Genomic DNA, 14,844 nt, shown 5'->3' on the forward strand with positions numbered 1-14,844 from the left:
TGCTCCGTGTGTGTGTGTCTGTTTGTTTTCCTGAAAGTTTTGAAGGTGGGGCGTGGTGTTGAGGACCAGAGACTTCAATTCTTTACAATCCTGTCGTCCATATGTGTGTCATCACCTTAAGTACACCTTCTCCTACAGACCCCCCCCCCCCTCTCTCTCCTTTCTCTTCCATTCTCCCTCTCTCCCTTTCTCTTTCATTCTCCCTCTCTCCCTTTCTCTTTCATTCTCTCTCGTTCCCCTTCGCTTTCATTCTCCCTCTCTCTGTCTCTCCTTGCTCTTGTACATAATCTGCTGAGATTTAGACCTGCTGCTTCTGTTTTAATAAATCCCACTGCGATTGCAATAGGATTATAGCCTTGCTTTTGCCTCCTGATGAGTTTGGGACACGATATAGTTCCCCTCCAGCACAGTGCCTCGGTTCTCATGGACGACGCATTCCCAGGGCAACCCCTCCCAGGGCCACCAGGATTCCATTATGGAATTCATGTTGTCATAACAGAAGCCTAATTGTTTACAATTCTTAATCAATCCTGCTCACCATCCCTCAACCACTAACTCCCTGTCTGTTCCCTGATATCCTGTCTCGCTATCCTGGGAGAGTTCTAATCTAATCACAATACAAATAATGAAACAATTTATGGAAATATCCAGTTTTTTTATCTACTTACTGACTTGTTGGCAAATTTCATTTGCGTTTTTGGAGAAACTATTAAGATGGGCAGTAAAAGTTTTTTTTTTTTTTGTAAAATAATGCTCACGATAATAAGAATTCTTACAGGAGGTGCCCACAGTATCTGAGCCTGGCCCACAGCCTCCTGATCTGGTCCATAATCACGCCGTCATCCACCTGACCTCTGGGGCCAGAGGTGGCCCACGCTGTGCTGTGCTGTGTGTGTGTGTGTGTGTGTGGTGGGGGGAGTGTTGCCATGGAGATTAAACTCTGAGTCAATCAGAGAGCAGGAGACAGATTATGCCCTACCCACATGCTATCGCTGACCGCCCACCTCAAATTGGATTTCTCAATGATGATGGGGGAGAAACATGAAAGAGGAGGATAATATGGAGATTTGGGGGCAGGGTGCTGAACAGACTTAGCCAGCGCAGATGATGCACAATGCAGCACAGTGCACGCAGCAGGATGTGGTGACGAATGACACATTTACTCACGAGAAAAAAAACTCATTATAGTGTTAATTTAACTCTCAGAAATAGCCCGAGGATTTTATTTTAAAACTTGGTAGGTTAATTGTGAGTCATAGATACAGAGTTAAAAATACAGCAGAATTGTCCATTCTATTACAGCAGCAGCTGAGTTCTATTGTCCTTGCTGCAGATGATGCCATAGCTGGCTTGGACTGCATGCGGCTTTAGCCCTGATTTTAGAAATCATTATCACTTCTCTCACCCACATCGCTGGCGAAAGAGCATTCCGTTTTGATGCCTGCTGTTTTGGCAGGTTACCATGCTCCCAGGATAGCGGGGCCCCTAGCCATTTTCCGTTACACTCACTCGCTCGCGGATGCCAAAAACTCTTTGAGTTATGATGACCGTGAAAATAAAATAATAATAAAGTCTTTGGATCATGAGTCATGGGGCAAGTTGTGAATTTGGCACCCCCTGCTGTTGAGGAGCGGTACTGCATGGGCTGTGCACTGACGCGCGTCATCTGTTGGACCTGCGGGGTGGACCGGCGGAAGTCAGGCACCTGTCTGATGGACCTGCTGCTAGAGGTCAGTCGCCTCACGCATGCACAGCAGAGGGCTTCACACCACAGCGGCACACTCCGTCTGCTTCAGTCCAAGCCAGCTGCAGGGTACGGGGGTAGGCCCTTGGCAGGAACGAGTCAGGAAGAGCCACAAACTAATTACAGCACCATGCAAAGCAACGGAACATGTAAAACAGCAACACAATGCAATGCAGCATAATGCAGTGCACCACAATACAACATCGTGCAATGCAACACCACGCCTTGCTCAAGGGCACTTCAGCCATTCTTACTGGTCGGGGTTCAAACTGGCAACCCTCCAGTTACAAGTCCGAAGCGCTAACCAGTAGGCCACGGCTGCCCCAACACACAATATGATACTCAACAGATCTACCCCGCCAGTCCAACCGATGATGCACATATATGCGTCATCAACAGAAAATTAGGTGTGTTTAAGGTGTGTAAGGTTTATCTGATTAATCCACATTTTTTTAACAAAATAAAATACAATTACATGATCTGGTGCAATATAACAACATGATATGAAATACATTTCATAGGATGGTTATTTGATTCCAGATTTTCCAGATCATGATTTTCCAGATCATGGGACCTTTTCACTTCACAGCTTCCCAGACGATATGTGTATGTGAAACATACAACTGAAATGCCCGTAAATCTACATCAATCCTGCTGAGTGAATCTGAAACATCTGAAACATGTTCACTGTTTCACTGTCTCACTACCTTACGAATGACATTAGTGAGAGAGATTTGTCATGATTACATGTCCTTGAGACAACTTAGCCCTACGAAAACAATGCACTGACAACATGGCACCTGTTTTTTGACATCTTTGGTATTCAGCTGTTGCTGTTGATGCATTATGTCTTATGTCGAGTTTGTTTGACAACACCGACTCGACTGAACGCCTTTTGCAGTCAGAAAGAGTACCAGTGCAAATGTGAGGTGACATCTATTGCCACTGGGCATTATGGGATGTCTGCGGTGAGGACGCCTGGCTAGTGTGACGGTGTGTGCCGAGAGGAAGGAAGGCAAGGGATTATGAGTGTGTGTAAGTTGTGTGTGTGTGTGTGTTCATTATGAGTGTGTGTAAGGTGTGTGTGTGCCTTCATTATGAGTGTGTGTAAGTTGTGTGTGTGTCTTCATTACTTGCATGTGTGTGTGTGTGTGTGTGTGTGTCTTCATTAGAGTGTGTGCATATGTCTTCATATTTTGTTCGTGTGTGTGTGTGTATGTGTGTGTGTGTATCTTCGTCTCCAGATGGGTGTGTGTGGGTGTGGGTGAGGATAGGTGCGTTTGTGTGTGTGTATTACGACTTTCCTCTCTGTCTCGTGGCCTGATGAAACCCCCTACCCCTGCCGTGGGATTAGACCACAGTGCTAATCCTGTTAGTGTCAGGGTCGCTGGTCTGAAGTATCCCATGGCGACCCTTTACCCACCCCAGGGTCAGTAGTGTTTGTGTCATCAGAGCCTAATGCTGCCTGTCCTCACATACACTGCCTGGGCCCAAGAAGAGGGCTCTGAGCCAGGTAGAACAGCTCAGTTGTGAAATCACCTGTGTTAATGCACATTAGTAAGTAAGAAAGTACATGTAAATATTTATTTCTATAGTGCAGATTTTCTAGCACAATGGCTACTCAAAGCATTTCACACAGACATAGACGGAGACAAGACAAACACTGAAAAGTAAGTCGATGGGCAATGCAGATTGTCCTGCCGTGAGCAACCACTGAAAACCTGTCAGGTAGACCCAATGTAGGACAAGCTGGAGCCGCCCACCTCTGCACACGTTTGCTTTTGTCTGCCCTTGTTATTTTTTTTATTTTATTTTTATTACTGGATTAATGGCGTATGTTCCCTTTTGTTTCTCATCTCATCTTATCTGCCCCTGAGAAAATATATTTTTTTGTTTCAAAAGACTTACCGTATTGCTCATGTTCTGTTACTCGTTCATTAGGCTACTTTATTCATGTGTGCATTTCCCTAACGTTTTTGGCAAAAAAAAGCACCGTCCTAATCTAGGAGTCTCATTGCGGCTTCCTAGTGCCCTGGCATCAGAAGAAAAAAAAGAACCAAAATACCCCCTCACCCCCTCATACACACACACACACACACACACACACACACACACACACACACGGTCTTTAAGACTCCCAGGGCACCATCTTGTCTTGGCCTTATTTTGCTCTGATGAGATAAATGGAGTGTGGTTCTCACTGGGGAGACTGTCCAGTAATGAGTGTTTAGCTGGAGTGTGGTTCTCACTGGTGAGACTGTCCAGTAACGAGTGTTCAGCTGGAGTGTGGTTCTCACTGGGGAGACTGTCCAGTAACGAGTGTTCAGCTGGAGTGTGGTTCTCACTGGGGAAACTGTCCAGTAACGAGTGTTCAGCTGGAGTGTGGTTCTCACTGGGGAGACTGTCCAGTAATGAGTGTTCAGCTGGAGTGTGGTTCTGGGTCTGGGGAGACTGTCCAGTAATGAGTGTTTAGCTGGAGTGTGGTTCTCACTGGGGAGACTGTCCAGTAATGAGTGTTCAGCTGGAGTGTGGTTCTCACTGGGGAGACTGTCCAGTAATGAGTGTTCAGCTGGAGTGTGGTTCTGGGTCTGGGGAGACTGTCCAGTAATGAGTGTTTAGCTGGAGTGTGGTTCTCACTGTCCAGTAATGAGTGTTCAGCTGTTTTTTCGTCTGCCCACGATCTCGCCCCCAGAGCGGGGAAATGTGATCGCGTGGTCGTTTTAGGTCGTTTTCGCGCCCACTTCCTGTCTATTGTGTGTGGATGGATGTGGTGTCGTCCCCGTCAACAACTACAGAATGCTTCAGGCTAAGGGGTATATTTGCACTTTCCTTACGTAACTGTACAGTCCACCTTTAGATGAAGCCTGGTGGCAATGGCCAGTGTTATAATTGTTTATAATACATGTCTAATTGTTTACAATACCTTTCTTCGAAATTGAATAATTGAAAAATAATTTTTGTAAGTTTCCTGGGTGTGCAGGTGTGTATGTGTGCGAGAAAGAAACAGAGAGTGAGATTGTATTTGTACGTGTGTGTGTGTGTCTGTGTGTGTGTGTGAGACAGAGCATGTTGCTTTGCCGCCTGGCGTGTGTGTGTGTGTGTGTGTGATACAGTGTTATTTTATTTTCACCATCACCAGGACTGGCCAAATCTCCCACTCCTGTTCATCCGCATGTCTCCCCACACGTCCTCTTTTGCTGACAAATCCACACTGCGATGTGGCACACAAAGCCCAGATTTAGCAGCTGTCACTGGCCGGGTGTCAGTCGGGAAAACAGGTTTGAGTGGGATGTAGGGTGTGTGTGTGTGTGTGGGTGTGTGTGAATGGGATGGTCGTGGGTTAGGATGTGATGGATCCTGGTGTTGCTGTGTGTGTGTGTTTGTGTGTCACGTGTGTGTGTGTGTGTGATGGTCTTGGGTTAACATGAGATGGACCCTGGTAGTGCTGCTGCTGTGTGTGTGTGTGTGTATATGTGTGTGCGCGTGTGTGTGCGTGGGAGAGGCAGAGCGCGTTGTTTTGCCGCCCGGGCCCCAGACCTCGGTGCTAATCAAAACAGCTTCCATGGCTAGTCATCAGTTTTGTGGCAGAGAGGGAGAGAGAGACAGACCCCCTGGCAGGACGTCAATGACACGAGGGCCCATTGTTGGGCGAGATGAGAGCGCAAAAGAAACAGCTGACACCAGCCGGGCAGGCGGACACCACAGGACAGGCCAGCAGATCTGGCCACCGACTCACCACTGCCTCACACCGCCTCTGTCCTTACATTTACATTTAGTCATTTAGCTGACACTTTTATCCAAAGCCACTTAGGACAATCAAGGTACAATAAGATAGATAGATAGATAGATAGACAGATAGATAGATAGATGACAGATAGATAGATAGACAGATAGACAGATAGACAGATAGATAGATAGATAGATAGATAGATAGATAGATAGATAGATAGATAGATACTTTATTGATCCCCAAGGGGAAATTCAAAGTCTCAGTAGCATACAGACATCACAAGACAATAAAGCTACAATCAAGGTACACTGAGACTAGGATAATGTTAGTGCAACAATAAGTAGCACTCACATAGAATAGAGTTCAAGTTCAAGTGAAGTCAGGGGAGAAGGGAACGAGGAGAGGGGTAGTCAGGATTTTTAGCGTGTGATGTCCGTCTGACTGACGATGCAGTTCAAACATGGAGTCCCGAAATGAAGAGACTGACTCATGGTGCCTCGTTAGCAGGGTCGGCCTCGTTAGCAGGGTCGGCGAATATAACTCACGGAGGGCCAGCTCACTCTGAGTCATTGTGAAGTGCTTGCACCTCTGTTGTTACTGTTGTGAGTGTTTCGCAGGTGTTTGTAAAATAATTTATTAAAACGCTGTTAACTGTCCCCCTCAATGAAACAGCTTTCCTTTTTAATGCCGTGCGTCATGACATGACTTGGTATAGTAGCCTATGAATCAGCAATTACATTATCTCCTGTTGGCATGGTTACCGCCGTTAGGAGCATTGATGGAGAACTGTGGTCGAACTTTTGACTGGACCCCTCTGGATGGGGCCAGACATGTACCAAAAAAATCAGGACACCTGCTGGCCAATATGACACAAATATACACATGTATTGTATTGTTAATTTCATCATTAACTGACTGTTTGACTGTAAAACAATCCCTGCCAAATAACCTTTTCATGGCTGTGTACATGTATTATATAAAATGTATCGTTATCCTGTCATATAAGCTTCATTGCGATGACTTTGGAAGAATGAGTTCTGGACCTTCTGAATGCATCATCTTCACTCTGAGAGGTTGATTAATATATTCCTGGCACTGACATGAGGCCTCTCTATAAGCGCTTTCAGACATACGTGTAAGACCGGAGGTTCTGTGGATGTTAAACGGTGGGGCCGTATATCTGAACGACATAACCGGTCATATGGAAGTCCGAATTTAGCCGGTTGTTCTACTACTCCCCCCCTAGTATTTCCTCCGGACATTATGTAAATGTGCTGTGTCTGAACGAAGGGTAGAACATGCGGTTAAAATTCACACCTAGTGAGAGGGCGTGTTGGTGACGTTTCTTTCGTGCTTCCATGTGGTTATATCTGACTTAAATGCCAGTGTTATGATGGAGTGGCATAGTGCTGTCCAGAAAATCTCCAACCTGGAAAGATGCAGACATCACAAGCTACTGTCCATGAGGCCATGGCAAGGCCAAACTAATATATTATATATATATTATAATATATTCTGCATCATATCTTGCATCTTGTGAACTCTACAAGCCCCCACCCCTCACTCGACAACCACACGGAGATTCTGTAATATGCGTGTATGTCGTTCACACATAGGTCTGTATAAGGTCAGTATAAGGTCCGCAGGTTAGCATCATCCGAAGGGTAGGACCTCCGTTTGACAAACCTCCGCATATACTCCGGAGGGTATATCTGAAAGCGCTTAATGTAAGAGCCTCTGGGATGATTGGCGTTTGCACCCCACAGGGTGCGGCAGCCAGTGAGTATGTGCAAAGTTCTCAATCACTTCAGCTCTTCAGTCTGCTTCAGTTCACCCCAGTGTGCACTGGCAAACAACCCTTCCAGTGGTACCAAACACACACACACACACACACACACACACACACACCCTCACAAGACCACATTCGATTCATAACGGAACCGTCGGCATGGAGAAATTGCCCAAACGAAGATGACTTCACAAACCTGACAAGTGCACCCCACACACACACACACACACACACACTCACTGCCTAGAATGCCCACGGGGGGCAGAAGGGGTTGGCTGGGAGTCTGAGAGAACTAATTAGGCGGTGAGACGTGAGAAGCCTGTAGCTGACAGAAACAGAGTCGGCCCGGACCGAGCCGTAGAAATGCTTTTAGGAGCGAGAGTACATCTGCAGCTATTGCCCTGAGTCAGAGCAATTCTTATCCAGTCATCATTCTGAGGCGCCTGTTAATTAACTTGTCCATCGCAGAGAGAGAGAGAGAGAGAGATAGAGATAGAGATAGAGAGGAGATTGAGACGTGTCGCAAGAGATGAGAAAAACCGCCCAAGAGCTGAACTGAAGGGGAGAAAGAGAGGGGAAGAGATGGAGATTAGTGAGTAAAAAGAAGCAAAGAAGAGAGGGAGAGAGAAGCATCATAAACGAGAGAAGATGCAGGAGAGGGGAGAAAGAGAGCGAAGGAGACAGAGGGTGTTACAGTGACACAGAAGACGAGGATGAGTAGAATCGGGGCTTGAAGGATGGATAAAGAAAAAGAGAATGACATGTAGGAAGAAGAGAGTGAGTGCAAATAATCAACCTGGAGACGTTTTAAAGACGTTGCACTAACAGATGATGTCTCCCACATTAGGCAAGCCAATTAGAGATCCCAAATCACTGTCCAGTAAACGTCCAATAAATGTGTTCTCTATCTCACTCGGGGTTCGGGCTTCCGTTTGTGTGATGGATGGTCTCCCACTAGCGTTGGTCCGCTCTGCTCTTAGAGTGAGGCATTTCCGTCTCCGAAGCACTGGCATAGTGTAGCCCACCCCCCCACCCCCCAAGAGTATTAAGGAGCTTGGTGTGGTGCCATCAAACTGAATTATGGCGCAATGCACAGGATACAGCAAGGTCAAACACACGATGAATGCACCAACAACTGAATAAGTCTACAGACTGCAGTACATACATGGCGCCAGCCACCCACCACCGCCAGTATGCATGTAGCCTAGAGACCATTTAATCAAGTTTCCTCTCAGTTCCCATTTGGACTGCAGTGAAGAGGAGGATGATTGGGACAGAAATGACAGGTGATGTATATGTATACATCCAATGGGTCATCCAGTTGGTGGGTGGCTATATCACAATAAACAAGGGGCATGAAAGAGGTTTGTGAAGTTCTTTGTTACAAAAAAATGAACCACCCAGATAGCAAGATTAGAATAGCAGGTTCTGGTTCATTGCGGACCACTATAACTTTTCATTTAACTTGTTGTGAATATTCAGAAGGCATGAAATGTATGTAAAACTGAAGTAGTAGTAGGCTGAAGTATAACCGAATAAATAATAACAAGCAGGACCACAAGTGGCATAATGGTGGGGAGTTTGGTGGCAACTCGCCAGCGGACCGCAGGAAAACCGATGAGCAAAGCGCCAGTGGGCTGCCAGATCTGCCCCTAGTGGACCAACTAGTGGTCCACCACCCTCTTGCTCTCTGGGCTGAAACTGTTGATGTTCTAATCTAAACAATCTTTAATGAGCATTTCAAACCAAAGATCTTAGAACGGAATCTTTATTTCAAACTGCACAAGAGCATTCTATAATTCCAAGAGAGACAGAGGCAGAAAAGCAGCAGGGTGACACAGGCCTGTTAAAAGCCAAAAGGATTCATGACAAAATACCTCTCTTCAATCACTAAACATTAGTGAGTATACAAACTATTTGAAAATAAGACTTTTTCAAAGTTTTTTGTGGACAAAGGAAAACTTGTTTTCAGTTGAAAACAGCTGCTATATATTCAGAGGTGGAAAGTAACGAAATACATTTACTCACGTTACTGTATTGAGTAGTTTTTGTGTGTATTTTGTATTTTTTAAGTAGTTTATAAAATCGGTATTTTAAATTTTACTTTGATTACATTTTGAGTGAAGTATTGTACTTCGCTACATCAAAAAATCCCATCCGTTACTTGAGTAAAAAAAAAAAGTTAAGACTGACAAAAACGGAAGGGAGAGAAAAAATCGCGCCCTAAACCACAAGCCTAGTGATAATGATCAGCGTGTAGCCTACAACAGGACATGAATCAAGCTGGCGCCATGCAGTCTTTCTGAAAGTGATGGAGCTGGATCACGAGATGCATCAGATTAGCCTAACCTATGAAAGTGTATTTTCCACTATTCCAATTGGTTGTCTCAGTTCATTTTAGCACTAATGATTGCTGAGATATTTAAGCAAACACCATGGATTTCGTGTTTTGACGTTTGTGCTCACCTTTCTTTGGAAAGAAGTTTATTAGCAGTTGTTGTTTCCCCTCATTTTGATGTCTCTCTTTTTCCTGTTTTGGCCTTTGTTTTTAGTAACCTGACTTGGCTTTCTTGGAGAAAGACATTGCACCAGCAGCAAAACAATTAGCGGTCCACTACTAGCGATGCTCAACTAAATAAACAAAAGATAGACTACCTTATGAATCGTGCAGGCGGACTAAACCATTTAGCTCTTTAGCAAGGGAGAGTGAGAGTGACCTTACACCGTTTTCACTATGTTTTGTATACAAAATCCAGTCAGTCAAACTTTAAATTTCGTCTGACATTCATTTTGACATTTAATTTGGAAGTTAAAATATTCAGGTAAAATAAATATATGGTGGAAATAAGTATTGAACGCTTAATTTTTTTTTTCAGTAACTAGCCTAAACTTCCAGTGAGTCTATTCGAAATTTTCACCACACATTATATTAACACACATATAAAAAATCCAAACATAAGAGTTTTTATGTATTAAAGTGGAATGACACAGGAAAAAGTATTCGTGCCTACTGAAATTTCTTCTTCAATACTTTGTGGAAAAGCCTTTGTTTGTAAAGGCAGCTTCAAGACATTTCCTATATGACAAAACTTATTAGTGATTTTGGCCCATTGTTCTAAACAGATTCCAGGGGTCCCTCTTGTGAATCCTGATCTTTAGTTACTTCCAGAACTATTTAATTGAATTGGCTGCCTTCAAGTCTTTCTGGAGCTTTCTCCGAGTGGTTCTTGGCTCTTGAATTGACTATCCTTCTGACTCCCTGGTCAGAAATATTGAGATCCTGTGCATGGCAGGTTGATGATGCAGTGATGTTTCTTCCACTTGCAGATAATGGCTCCCATGCTGCTTACTGGAAGATTCTGATGTTTTGAAATGCATTTGTAACCAGTTTCATTGATATGTATGTTTTGCAACTATAAGGTTGCAAAGGTCTTGGGAGAGCTTTTGCTTTTATCCATCATGAAATGTTTCTTGTGTGACACCTTGGTAATGAAAACCCAGCCCATTAATATTTAGGCTACTAACCAAGCTTATATTAATTTGCACAGATAGAAAGGATAACTACTCTCTATACAGATTCCAGCTCGTTCCTTCCCTTTCCTTGCCTTAATGCTTTTTTCTTAGCGTGTTCAATACTTTCCCCTTTGTTATTCCACTTCATTACATGACTCTACTTATGGAGTTGTTTGGATTTTTTATGTGTGGATTACCTGAGTTATTACTAATGCCTGGTGAAAATGTTGTGCCCCCTGTATTCCACTTTTCACGGGCCCCTCCTCCATTGGGGCCCTATACTTCCCACTTTCCCCAGTACGACGCCCCTTTAATCTGCTGAACCTTCTGCTCGTTTCCAAATTTAAAAAAACTCTCTGCAACTCAATATTGGCCTGCCTGCCTCAGCTGCCTGTGAGGGGCTTTTCAGTTGTGCTGGATTATGGTTCACTGCAAAGCGACCCAAGGATGAGTGCAACTAACTTTGAAAATCAACTACTGCTCAAACTTAAAGGAGAACTCCGCGCCCTCGGGCGGCCATATTGCAACACTTATCGTGCATCTATTTCAGCAGAAATGCGGAGCCGTAAGGCTTCACTACACCAATCTTGCTCCAGCAGCGAGATCACAACAGATGATTGGCACGATGTCTTCACAGCACACCACATGATTGGCTCAATGTATTTTACAACACACCACATGATTGGCTCAATGTCACATATGTCAGCGTTTTGTGGCGGAAGGGTTGTGATATGTGTAGACATATGATGTGTAGACAACTGCCATATTGGCTTTTGGCCCCATACATTACTATGACCCCATACTTACTATGGAGGATTTTTTGAGTGCTGTATCTCCTCATTAGAAAGTCTTTGGTAAAACTGGTTGTTCTGGTACCCACCCCCAAAAAAAAAAAAAAAGTAACTAAGTAACTTTTTACTTAAAGTACATTTTAAATTAACTACTTTTACTTTTACTTGAGTACATTTTCAGATCGGTATTTGAACTTGTACTTGAGTAATATTTCATCAAGGTATTGGTACTTTTACTTGAGTACAATATTTTCATACTTTTTCCACCTCTGTATATATTTACAGTCTATGGTATAGACCCTTTCAAGAGAGTTCCATTATCAGCATCATAGTTGGCCCCACAAGGCTTCTGTTTTAACATTCCATATGTTATCTTAATGCAGAGAAAGTAGATTGGGAACCAAATGGAACATTCAAGCATTGTTTTTGTTTTTTATTGTTGAAAGGGTCCATACAAACAAAAGTAGGCCTAGGCTAGGCCTACAGTTGCAAGGGTGCATGCATGGCAATGGCAGCCTTATTCCACTGGTCTCAAAACAGTGATGTGTATGTTTTCACTGAAACCCTTTTGTGAACAATGTCTGCAATGAAAACATTGACAGCTTTATTAATTGAATGTGCTCATGTGTACAAAAACACTAGCCTAATAATAGGCCCAATGATGATGGGTAGCCTATAGGCTAATTGTATACCTTCATAGATAGATTTCTGGGCCAGGCCTACTGGGACAGGGATGTATGGGTGGGCCCAAAATCTGACATGACCAGACCTCGGGTCAAAGAAGTTTGAGAAAGGTTGCATTATACCTTATATAATGCAACCTTTTTTACTAAATTGTCATTTTTGGGGGGATATTTGGGTGACTCTGGGTGACTCTCCAAATAGCCTATGGAAATAGGCCTACTGATGAAATGATTTGAAAACAACTGAAATCAACAATCGGGGCTATAGCATAGCCTATGTGAATCTGGTGTTCACAAATAACAAATAGGCTACAATCCACACTCCCACCAAATAGGCCTATCAATGTGAAAAGGTCCACTGAAAATGTAGGCTAGCCTTTACAATTCAACCTTGGTGTGAATGGACTTTTTCTAGAATATTCTGGAATCTCAGACAAATTCCTATCGAATTTCAAACAATATTTCCCCTATGGCAAAGTGAATGAGCAGAAAACAACAGGGCTGATGTCATCAGTCATAAGATCTTACCAGTGTGCGAAATGGCAATGCCTAGACATTAATTAGGATGCTGAAAATAAAGTATCATCATGTATGACATTAGCTGGCGTCAATGCGGATGCTACCACCTTCCCTGCTGCTACTACCTCAGCGGCGCATCCTCGCCACTCGGTTCCAACATCTTTTTCAACGAAGGATGCCACCGCCCGCCTCTGCCTACTCAGGTTGGTGATATGACTCGCGATTGCCAGACCGCACCTATCTAAGTATCATTCTAAACACTCTCCGTTTCACGTGGTCGACCAAGCCCACCCGTGAGGGCAGCGGGAGGTGGGGGCGTGTTCTGGTGTCTTTGCTGTTAGATTAGCAGGATATTTCCGACGAGCAGAATTTGGAGCGGCGTGGGAAGGTAGTAGGATGAACGCGGGTTGGTGCGTTGTCGGGTTGGTAGTCAGTCTCTCACAGCCCCTCCTCTGTTGACGGTGAAGATAACAGACATCGCATTCGTTCACCGGGAGCAGGAGGGCAGGAGAGAGGATTGCACTCTCGCACCCAACCTGCTGCTGCTGCCGCCCTCAGCTGCGCGTATCTTTCCGCCTCTTCGAACAGGTAAGTTTTTTTTACATGCATTACCGAGCGAGGTGCATCATATTATGACAGTGACATCCTGCGCGTGTCTTCCTTCCGCGGGTACGCAGATTGAATTCACTGTGGCTGTTATGAAGATAGACGAACGGATCCGAACATTTAAAATAGCACAAGGAACATCGAAATGACAGTATAGTTTGTTTTCAGTGCGCTCTGCGAGTTCATCATGGAAACATGAAATGTAGGACGCGCAGGTTGCGCTGAACAGAGCCCCGTGACATTGCGTCCGATTCGTTAATGAGGTCCGTTTTAAATGTATTCATTCTGAATAACTTAATCTCACCCTAATATTCACATGTCTGAAATGAAATGTAGGCCTATGTTATGCGAAGGTGAGTTATTTTGATGGATTGCAAGAATGTTTGAAATTGCGAGTGCCTTGCGCGTTAGGTTACAATGGAGACACGGCGAGATGGACATCAGGGGTATTTCTGTCAGGTTGTTTGAAAGGGAAAGTTGTGATTTCAGAAGCAGACTGGTTACACATGGCTTTAAATGGGGGTCCATGTGCGGCCAATGTAATGCCCCTGTTGTTCACCGCTGGGATTTCATTTTCATAAAATTTCAATTTCATTACAGGACTACTGGGAAGTTTACTGTAGCCTAGATCATGCAGACTGAGAAATAAGTCGTCGTTTTCGGAAACCCAGAGGTGTCATTGCGTATTGTGCTAACGCATGTGATTGTCGTGAAAACTACAGCCTATGACTGAAAATTAAGCGTCATTGGAGTGAAAGACCACAGTGGGTGTATGATGTGTGTTGAGGATCCGTAGGACAAGGACAAGACTCTTTTCCAAAATAATAATATTTGACGTCACTGCTGCGGTTACTTTAACGTTTATTATTTTGGAATAATTTCTCCTCGTATTAAGCTGTATGCTTATTAGGTATTTTGAAAAATAGCACTGCCTGCGCTACACAGGACGTTTTCTTTATATATTAGGTGCCTTTAAAATGCACACTGTTAAGGCTACAGTTTAAATTCAAAACACTAAATAAATTAGGTTACTTATGTTCCACTAGAAATTTGACATATTATTTCCTTCTCATTCATAATGTTTTTTCAAAAGTTACAACTGACAAGTAGCTTTTTTACACAACAAGGAAGGTAATGACTGCTAAAAATCCTTACCAATCCTTCCCTGCATTGTTTTTTTGGCTCCTCGAAATAAGCCTTGAATAATCTAAATGTATAATTTAGCTTGACTGGTAGAACTAAACCTGTGTGTGTGTGTGTGTGTTTACGTGTGTGACTGCACCTTCGATTTACTGTGCCTCCCAGTCGGCCACTGCATAACACAGTGTCAGATCTGGGCCGGCAGTGAGCCAGAGACCGCTGATATCCATCCCGCTAGTCCTTTAGACTCTCTCTTTGGCTAAGAGTGCAGTTGACCTTGAGTTCCCTCCCTGTGACCTTGACGGTCTGTGTTGTGGTTGCCACAGCTG

At 44.0% G+C, this 14,844-nt stretch overlaps 2 protein-coding genes across 5 annotated transcripts in view; both read left to right on the forward strand.

Annotated features, from left to right (window-relative positions):
* The window catches only part of LOC125289319 (macrophage mannose receptor 1-like), a 578,909-nt gene that overhangs the window by 205,983 nt on the left and 358,082 nt on the right, over window positions 1-14,844 (forward strand). The gene's annotated exons all lie outside the window — the stretch shown is intronic.
* LOC125289845 (sodium/potassium/calcium exchanger 2-like) overlaps window positions 12,939-14,844 on the forward strand; it is a 75,119-nt gene continuing 73,213 nt past the window's right edge. For 2 of the 4 annotated variants that reach the window (XM_048236925.1, XM_048236926.1), the window contains exon 1: window positions 12,939-13,357. The gene's annotated coding sequence lies outside the window, so the exon portion shown is untranslated. The remainder of the gene's footprint in view (window positions 13,358-14,844) is intronic. The other 2 variants (XM_048236927.1, XM_048236928.1) reach the window with 1 other exon arrangement.

This window comes from Alosa alosa, chromosome 24 (genome assembly GCF_017589495.1).
Source record: "Alosa alosa isolate M-15738 ecotype Scorff River chromosome 24, AALO_Geno_1.1, whole genome shotgun sequence".
In the NCBI taxonomy this organism is placed as follows: Eukaryota; Metazoa; Chordata; class Actinopteri; order Clupeiformes; family Clupeidae; genus Alosa; species Alosa alosa.